Consider the following 10,280-nt stretch of genomic DNA (forward strand, 5'->3'; position numbering starts at 1 on the left):
ACAGGCCTACACCACAACACACACAGACCTACACCACAACACACCACCTACACCACATCACAAAGACCACCTATACCACATACACACAGACCACCTATACCACATACACACAGACCACGAACACCACAACACACACAGACCACCTACACCACACACAAACCTACACCACAACACACACAGACCACCTACACCACACACAGACCTACACCACAACACACACAGATCTACACCACAACACACACAGACCACCTACACCACCACACACCCAGACCTACACCACAACACACATCACAAAACTAAATTTTCAATCTGAACCTTCTGTAACCTTACACCTTGCTGAACCGGTTTCAGGTCGAAACCCCCCCAGAAAAATGTCTTCACCTTTTTGTCATGTCTACGAGAATCTGATAGCCTCCCAAGACCTCGTGCTCTTGCTCCTATGTCTGGGTTTCTGAGACTAGTAAATCCAGCCAGTCGGCCTCTACCAGTCTCTCACTACATTATAAACAAGGAAGCAGAAATGAAAAAATGTCATCTTTGTCAAATCTGTCATGATTTATGTGAAGAGGCCCACAATGTGGATACTAAAATCTCAGTTGGATTGTTGGCTGTTTTCACTGCATAATATTTCAAAGTTGTCCTTTTTGGGTTGAGAAAAAGTGTCTGCTTGCCTTACTCCCGTTCTGTTAACTTGGTGTAGCTAGCCATATAAAATGACTGGTGGTAGTTAAAGTCATTTTCAGGCGTTAGACTAATGCAGTTGATTGGTGACGATGAAATGAACATGTATTGGGGTTGACATTCAAACAAGCATCATACTATGATTTTTACCCCCAACATTTTTGTGAAGTACACATATAAACAATTGACTAAATGTAGGCAAATGTTGATGGACGGCCCTGAGGAGATTCTTGATCGGTACCACACGGGTAGTCTGGAAAACCCGACCCTAGGGAACAGAGTGACTAGAGTCTGGTTTCAATTATGGACTCTTTTCATAGAGTAACTACGTCACTACCGAGGACACTTCTTTATGCGCTTGAATAAAATAGAAAATTTTCGAGATGGAGATCACACAGCTTATTTTTAATGCATTTCGCAAATGGTTAGTTTCCATGAACTACCTTAACTAAAACCACTGCAAAGGTTTTGCCTGAAAACACTGGTTTTGAATAGCGATGTTCTGGAATGTCTGCATCGTGTTGGGAGTCCCCAGAATGTATTTTTGATCTTTTATCTACGTAGGCAGTGACATCCCACTAAGAATTTACCAACGGCGTGTCTTTTGGACGTCTCTTTTGGTCCTGTCCGGACCATCCGTCTTCGTTTTGGTCCTGTCCGGACCATCCGTCTTCTTTTTGTCCTGTCCGGACCATCCGTCTTCTTTTGGTCCTGTCCGGACCATCCGTCTTCTTTTGGTCCTGTCCATCCGTCTTCTTTTTGGTCCTGTCCGGACCATCAGTCTTCTTTTGGTGCAGTCCGGACCAAATCTGAACCATTCATACACATCTACTGTATGTTTCACAAGATTGGACAGCACAGTACATCACAATACAGTAGAGCGCTGCAGAGTATAGAACATTACAGTAGGTACACAGTACAGTAAACAAAAGTAGAGTATACCAAAGTATAGTACAATACAGTAGAGTAGTGGAGTAGAGTTAAGTAAAGAAAAGTGAAGCATAGTGTACTTTATTGTACCCTACCTTACTCCAATGTACTCTACTGAATTAAACTCTACTGCACTGTACTATACTCTACTGAATTAAACTATACTGTACTGCTCTGTACTCTACTGCCAAAAGAGTCCATCATCGAAACCAGACCCTAGTCACTGTTGCCTGTTTAACCTGGTTAAAATGGACACCTGTCTGTTTTCTTGGCTAACCCTTCCTGTGACGCCTTTTGTTTGGTTTCTCCTCCAACTTTGCTTATGTCAATGTTGTGAACAGAGTGTCCTATGGTGGCAGTGGGGGTATGGGCAGGCATAAGCTACAGACAACAAAAACAATAGCATTTTATCAACTTACTTTTGATACTACACAGCCGCCTCCAATGTAGTTTTACAGAATTTGGCAGAAAGTCCACTCTGCCTCACAACCACAGACCACGTGTAACCACGCCAGCCCAGAACCTCCACATCCGGCTTTTCACCTGAGGGATCATCTGAGACCAGCCACCCACCGGACTACTGAGGAAGCTGTTGGCTTGCCCAACCGAAGAATTTCTGCACAAATTTTCTGAAACCGTCTCAGGGAAGCTCATATGCGCGCTCCTTATCCTCACCAGGGTCTTGACCTGACTGCGTAGTAACCGACTTCAGTGGGCAAATGCTCACCTTTGATGGCCACGGGCATGCTGGAGAAGTGTGCTCTTCACGAATGAATTGCGGTTTCAACTATACCGGGCAGATGGAAGACAGCGTGTATGGTGTCGTGTGGGCGAGCTGATGTCAATGTTGTGAACAGAGTGTCCTATGGTGGCAGTGGGGTTATGGTATGGGCAGGCATAAGCTACGGACAACAAAAACAATAGCATTTTATCGACTTACTTCTGATACTTCAGTATATTTATAAACCAAATACTTTTCACATTGACAGGGTTGTAGTGGAGCAGGTCGAGAGTGTCCACATCAGCAACAAACTATCATGGTCCAAACACACCAAGACAGTTGTGAAGAGGGTACGACAACACGTTTCCCATTCAGGAGACTGAAAAGATTTGGCATGGGTCCCCAGATCCTCAAAAGGTTCTACAGCTGCACTATTGAGAGCATCCTGACTGGTTGCATCACCGCCTGGCATGGCAACTGCTTGGCATCCGACCGTAAAGCACCACAAAGGGTAATGTATGGCCCTGTAGGTCCTGGACCTACAGGTATATACTAGGCGGTGTCAGAGGCGGGGTGTCAGAGGAAGGCCCCCCCCCAAAAAATCACTCAAATCATAGACTGTTCTCTCTGCTACCACACATCAACCGGTACCGGAGCTCCAAGTCTAGGTCCAAAAGAGTCCTTAACAGCTTCTACCCTCAAACGGCCACTTTTTTTACACTGCTGCTACTCGCTGTTTATTATCTATGCATAGTCACGTTACCCCTATCTACATGTACAAATTAACTCCACTAACCTGTACCCCTGCACATTGACTTGGTACCGGTACCCCCTGTATATAGCCTCGTCATTGTTATTTTATTGTGTTACTTTTATTTAAAAAATTACTGTAGTTTATTTAGTAAATTATTTTCTTAACTCTATTTCTTGAACTGCATTGTTGGTTAAGGGCTCATAAGTAAGCATTTCACTGTTGCATTCGCACAATTTGATTTTTAGAATATTTTAATGAATGACTCACGTTTACTTCTGTCATTTTCTATTAAGGTATCTTTACTTTTACTCAAGTATGATACTTGGGTACTTTTTCTACCACTGGCTATTGGTACACCGTAATTACAAGTTAGTACCCTTAATCCAAATCCTGTGTAACACCTAGTAATTACATTGTACTTATGTGAATATTACATGTACTCTATAGCATACTAGTTTATTCTCCCACTCGGATGGCGCTTCCAGAAGCTTTAAAATGAGGCCAGGTTGTCAGAATGGGTAATGTACTGTATAAGTACACATTAATTACAAGTAAGTACCCCTCAAGATACACTTCCTTTCAACTAGCTAAATCCTGTGTAAACAACTAGTAATTACATTGTACGTAGGCAAACATTACATGTAGAAATAGTGTCTTATTCCTCATCTGAGATGACACTCGTACTACATCTGTTTCCGTGAGCTCAACCAAGTTAAACCAGATGGTACGCTTGGGGCCAAGTGCTAGCAACAATGTTGAGTGGAGATATATTTTAAATAGTGCAAAATCATGGTTAAGTAATTAGAGCATGGGCTATAATCTCTCAGACACCCAGTGCTTCCACAAGGGATCGCAACCTTTGTCACAGTTGTTAATGAATCAGATGCAGTTGAGAAAAAGCGAAACAATAACTTGGTGAATTTAGTGGAAACCTGCCCATTTGTAACAAGCATGGTAACATGTCAGTGGTGCAGCGGTCTAAGGCACCTCATCTCAGTGCTAGAGGCATCACTACAGACCCTTGTTCAATTCCAGGCTGTATCACAACAGGCCGTGATTGGGAGTCCCATAGGGCGGCACACAATAGGCCCAGCGTCGTCCGGTTTAGAGTTTGGCCGGGGTAGGCCGTCATTGTAAATAAACATTTGTTCTTAACTGACTCGCCTAGTTAAATAAAGGTTACATGTATTATTATTTTTAAACAAGCATTCGTTGTTACACTTCTGTAATGAAAGACCAAAATTACTACTAGTTGCATGTTATTACACTGTAACTTTGAGTTGTTAGTTAACTACAATACTTGTTACAGTGTAATTACACATAAAATCTGAAAAATTATTCATTTGAAAATCCCCAATAAAAACAATCATTCTATTTGAACTTTCAGCACTCTGATGAAGTTGACATTAGACAGACATTTTATGGAGTTGACAAAATAGCTTTTCTCTTCTTCATTCAAGTGGTATACACAGTAGCTATTCTAAAATAAACATATTTGAACCAAAATTCATATTCTATCAGGTAGATGAGGTTGACAGTTTTTGGTTGTGACCATGGTTATTACAATATTGCTTGTTTAAATCTATCAAAAGTAGAGAACTTTACAGACCATGAGTGTTCTTGTTGCACTACAAGTAATGAGGACATGAAGGGGTCCTTATGGTATAGCTGACCCTGCTCATTCCTGATTCGTTTTAGACAAATCTGACAGAGTTCATCTAGTCTCCTGACACATCTTTTTAGGAATCACAGTTTTGAGAGAAATATTATTAAATGTCACAGAGGGCTATTGCAAGAAACTACATTAGATAATAGTTCAGTTAATATCCATAATTGCCTGTTTTGTAAACACTTTTTTGGAGAGTTTGAAATGGAGATCCTTTGATCCGGACATGGGCAATTCCAGGCATGGAAATTAATAATGAAAGTATTTTGAAAATTCCAAAAACAAATGTTTTCCTTTATAAAATACCTCTACATTTGATTTTATGCTCAAATAATGAACAAAATTTTTTTACTATAACAACAAAGTTTCTCTGCCAGACAAGGATTGTCCCGACATACAAGTATCCTTGATTCACACGGTTGAAAGTCCTAGTCACTCAAAGTGACGGTTGGGAGGGTTGTAGTAAGCTGCATGACTGTCCTCAACAAAACCCCACCTGACTAGGCTATAATTGTGTCCTCTGTTGAGTAATGGCAGGTGGATGCATCAAACATGAACTATTCATGGTTGACTTTAGTTTGTTTGAGGCCCACCAGAGAACCTGTTTAACCTTTCTATTTATTTTGTTGCATAAAAGGAGACTAGTTTACCTAGTCGATCATTTTCATGTGTTTGTACAGAGGCAATTAGTCAAAAAAGAGTGTTCTAAAGTGTCTGCATACATGTACCTGCCTATGCTGAGTTAGCTTTGTAGAGTGTTAAATGCCACAACTCATATCAGTCCTCCACACCCGTATCATCACCACCCCATTGTGCAAGATGGGGAAGTCAACCATGTAAGAGACGTTGGGACTTTATGAGGGTAGGTGCTTCACAAACTTTGCTTCACAAAGTTAGCAAATCAAATCAAATCAAATTTTATTTGTCACATACACATGGTAAGCAGATGTTAATGCGAGGGTAGCGAAATGCTTGTGCTTCTAGTTCCGACAATGCAGTAATAACGAACAAGTAATCTAACTAACAATTCCAAAAAACTACTGTCTTATACACAGTGTAAGGGGATAAAGAATATGTACATAAGGATATATGAATGAGTGATGGTACAGAGCAGCATAGGCAAGATACAGTAGATGATATCGAGTACAGTATATACATATGAGATGAGTATGTAAACCAAGTGGCATAGTTAAAGTGGCTAGTGATACATGTATTACATAAGGATGCAGTCGATGATATAGAGTACAGTATCAACGTATGCATATGAGATGAATAATGTAGGTAAGTAACATTATATAAGGTAGCATTGTTTAAAGTGGCTAGTGATATATTTACATCATTTCCCATCAATTCCCATGATTAAAGTGGCTGGAGTAGAGTCAGTGTCATTGACAGTGTGTTGGCAGTAGCCACTCAATGTTAGTGGTGGCTGTTTAACAGTCTGATGGCCTTGAGATAGAAGCTGTTTTTCAGTCTCTCGGTCCCAGCTTTGATGCACCTGTACTGACCTCGCCTTCTGGATGACAGCGGGGTGAACAGGCAGTGGCTCGGGTGGTTGATGTCCTTGATGATCTTTATGGCCTTCCTGTAGCATCGGGTGGTGTAGGTGTCCTGGAGGGCAGGTAGTTTGCCCCCGGTGATGCGTTGTGCAGACCTCACTACCCTCTGAGAGCCTTACGGTTGAGGGCGGTGCAGTTGCCATACCAGGCGGTGATACAGCCCGCCAGGATGCTCTCGATTGTGCATCTGTAGAAGTTTGTGAGTGCTTTTGGTGACAAGCCGAATTTCTTCAGCCTCCTGAGGTTGAAGAGGCGCTGCTGCGCCTTCCTCACGATGCTGTCTGTGTGAGTGGACCAATTCAGTTTGTCTGTGATGTGTATGCCGAGGAACTTAAAACTTGCTACCCTCTCCACTACTGTTCCATCGATGTGGATGGGGTGTTCCCTCTGCTGTTTCCTGAAGTCCACAATCATCTCCTTAGTTTTGTTGACGTTGAGTGTGAGGTTATTTTCCTGACACCACACTCCGAGGGCCCTCACCTCCTCCCTGTAGGCCGTCTCGCCGTTGTTGGTAATCAAGCCTACCACTGTTGTGTCGTCCGCAAACTTCATGATTGAGTTGGAGGCGTGCATGGCCACGCAGTCGTGGTGAACAGGGAGTACAGGAGAGGGCTCAGAACGCACCCTTGTGGGGCCCCAGTGTTGAGGATCAGCGGGGAGGAGATGTTGTTGCCTACCCTCACCACCTGGGGGCGGCCCGTCAGGAAGTCCAGTACCCAGTTGCACAGGGCGGGGTCGAGACCCAGGGTCTCGAGCTTGATGACGAGCTTGGAGGGTACTATGGTGTTGAATGCCGAGCTGTAGTCGATGAACAGCATTCTCACATAGGTATTCCTCTTGTCCAGATGGGTTAGGGCAGTGTGCAGTGTGGTTGAGATTGCATCGTCTGTGGACCTATTTGGGCGGTAAGCAAATTGTAGTGGGTCAAGGGTGTCAGGTAGGGTGGAGGTGATATGGTCCTTGACTAGTCTCTCAAAGCACTTCATGATGACGGATGTGAGTGCTACGGGGCGGTAGTCGTTTAGCTCAGTTACCTTAGCTTTCTTGAGAACAGGAACAATGGTGGCCCTCTTGAAGCATGTGGGAACAGCAGACTGGTATAGGGATTGATTGAATATGTCCGTAAACACACCGGCCAGCTGGTCTGCGCATGCTCTGAGGGCGCGGCTGGGGATGCCGTCTGGGCCTGCAGCCTTGCGAGGGTTAACACGTTTAAATGTCTTACTCACTTCGGCTGCAGTGAAGGAGAGACCGCATGTTTTTCGGTGCAGGCCGTGTCAGTGGCACTGTATTGTCCTCAAAGCGGGCAAAAAAGTTATTTAGTCTGCCTGGGAGCAAGACATCCTGGTCCGTGACTGGGCTGGGTTTCTTCCTGTAGTCCGTGATTGACTGTAGACCCTGCCACATGCCTCTTGTGTCTGAGCCGTTGAATTGAGATTCTACTTTGTTTCTGTACTGGCGCTTAGCTTGTTTGATAGCCTTGCGGAGGGAATAGCTGCACTGTTTGTATTCAGTCATGTTACCAGACACCTTGCCCTGATTAAAAGCAGTGGTTCGCGCCTTCAGTTTCACACGAATGCTGCCATCAATCCACGGTTTCTGGTTAGGGAATGTTTTAATCGTTGCTATGGGGAACGACATCTTCAACGCAAGTTCTAATGAACTCGCACACCGTATCAGCGTATTCGTCCATGTTGTTGTCTGACGCAATACGAAACATCTCCCAGTCCACGTGATGGAAGCAGTCTTGGAGTGTGGAGTCAGCTTGGTCAGACCAGCGTTGGACAGACCTCAGCGTGGGAGCTTCTTGTTTTAGTTTCTGTCTGTAGGCAGGGATCAACAAAATGGAGTCGTGGTCAGCTTTTCCGAAAGGGGGGCGGGCAGGGCCTTATATGCGTCGCGGAAGTTAGAGTAACAATGATCCAGGGTCTTTCCACCCCTGGTTGCGCAATCGATATGCTGATAAAATTTGGGGAGTCTTGTTTTCAGATTAGCCTTGTTAAAATCCCCAGCTACAATGAATACAGCCTCCGGATAAATCGTTTCCAGTTTGCAGAGAGTTAAATAAAGTTCGTTCAGAGCCATCGATGTGTCTGCTTGGGGGGGGGGATATATACGGCTGTGATTATAATCGAAGAGAATTCTCTTGGTAGATAATGCGGTCTACATTTGATTGTGAGGAATTCTAAATCAGGTGAACAGAAGGATTTGAGTTCCTGTATGTTTCTTTCATCACACCATGTCACGTTGGCCATAAGGCATACGCCCCCGCCCGTCTTCTTACCAGAAAGATGTTTGTTTCTGTCGGCGCGATGCGTGGAGAAACCCGCTGGCTGCACCGCTTCGGATTGCGTCTCTCCAGTTAGCCATGTTTCCGTGAAGCAGAGAACGTTACAGTCTCTGATGTCCCTCTGGAATGCTACTCTTGCTCGGATTTCATCAACCTTGTTGTCAAGAGACTGGACATTGGCGAGAAGAATGCTAGGGAGTGGTGCACGATGTGCCCGTCTCCGGAGTCTGACCAGAAGACCGCTTCGTTTCCCTCTTTTTCTGAGTCGTTTTTTTGAGTCGCTGCATGTGATCCACTCTGTTACACTGGTTGTAAGGCAGAACACAGGATCCGCACGACCCAGAGCCATATGTAGATATGGAAAGTAATGACTTATTTACATTGCCTCTAACTGTTTAGCTCTGGCATGACCTACAAAGATAGCATAGGCATAGCCTAGTGAGAAAAAAACAACACCTAAAAGACAATAAAAGAGCTGACAGCATTAGGCCTAGTTAAGTACCGTTCTTGTAAGACAATCTATTTGATTTAAAAAGACTCATACATTCCTTATTTACGTAGCCTTTATGCATTTGACATGGATAACACAGAATCTTGTTGTAATTTCAGTGAAAAGGTTAATAGCTTGTTATTTTAGGCCTAGGCAGGCTTTATTTATTTAATGAAAAGTGTGACAATACAACTCCCACAATGCAGTGCGTTTTCAAAATGTCGCCCTCCTTCGTGACTTGACTTCTGTGCCATCAGACAACAAAGCATAGCTTAATTTAGCAAATCTGACAGTCTACATAAATAATTGTATTTACTGAAGCATGAGACTGCTGATTACAGTTGCCAGACGTATTCATAAACGGCCTCTGTACACTCCCACATCATGTCTTAAGTTCGGCAGCGAGTTGCTCCGGGCTGCTACGAACAGCGGCCTGCAGTTCAGAGATGACCAACTGGTCTGCGGTTCGACCGGAGAGCTGGTCCAGAGGCTTCGCGGTCAGGTGGAGGTGAGGACGGAATTCATAAGTGAGGAAGAGGAGGGTGCTCTCATGAAAGAACTCGAGCCTGGGCTGAGAAAGAAACGATACGAGTTCGACCACTGGGACGATGTAAGTTGTAAATAGACCTTGCTTGTTGACTACAAAGAAGTGCCTAGCTCACACTCACGTTAGTTAGATAAAGCTGCTGCACGTCCTCAACTCCAGACGAATCTCCAGGGGGCTGGTACGGAGGAGCTCTTTTGATTAATTTCCCTATTGGCATCATGCAAATGCTTTGTAGTCATATTTCACCTATAAACATGCAGAGATAAAAAACAGCGGCAGCAATAACATCAATATCCATACTATACTAGATGATGTAAAGTTTCATCTTTGAATTGTTAGACTATTAATTATCGTCATCATACATTACAAGTTGAATCGATCTTAATTCATTTAGATTGAACAGGCAGTTTCCCAATAGCAATGCAATTTAGGCTTATGCGTGTTTAAAGATGCATCGGCCGAAGATTCCCAAACACCACGCAGAAAGAACGTTTGCCAAGTGCATCGTTGGTCATTTGTTGATACTGATATGTTTGAGATAAAACAAAGAAAGCTAGCGGTGCTCTCGAATCAGCTTCAAGCATGTTTTTGTGTCACAGTCGATAGCGCACTGGATTTAGGAACAGAAGGTTGAGGGTTCGA

Source organism: Oncorhynchus tshawytscha, linkage group LG27, assembly GCF_018296145.1.
Source record: "Oncorhynchus tshawytscha isolate Ot180627B linkage group LG27, Otsh_v2.0, whole genome shotgun sequence".
NCBI classification, from domain to species: domain Eukaryota; kingdom Metazoa; phylum Chordata; class Actinopteri; order Salmoniformes; family Salmonidae; genus Oncorhynchus; species Oncorhynchus tshawytscha.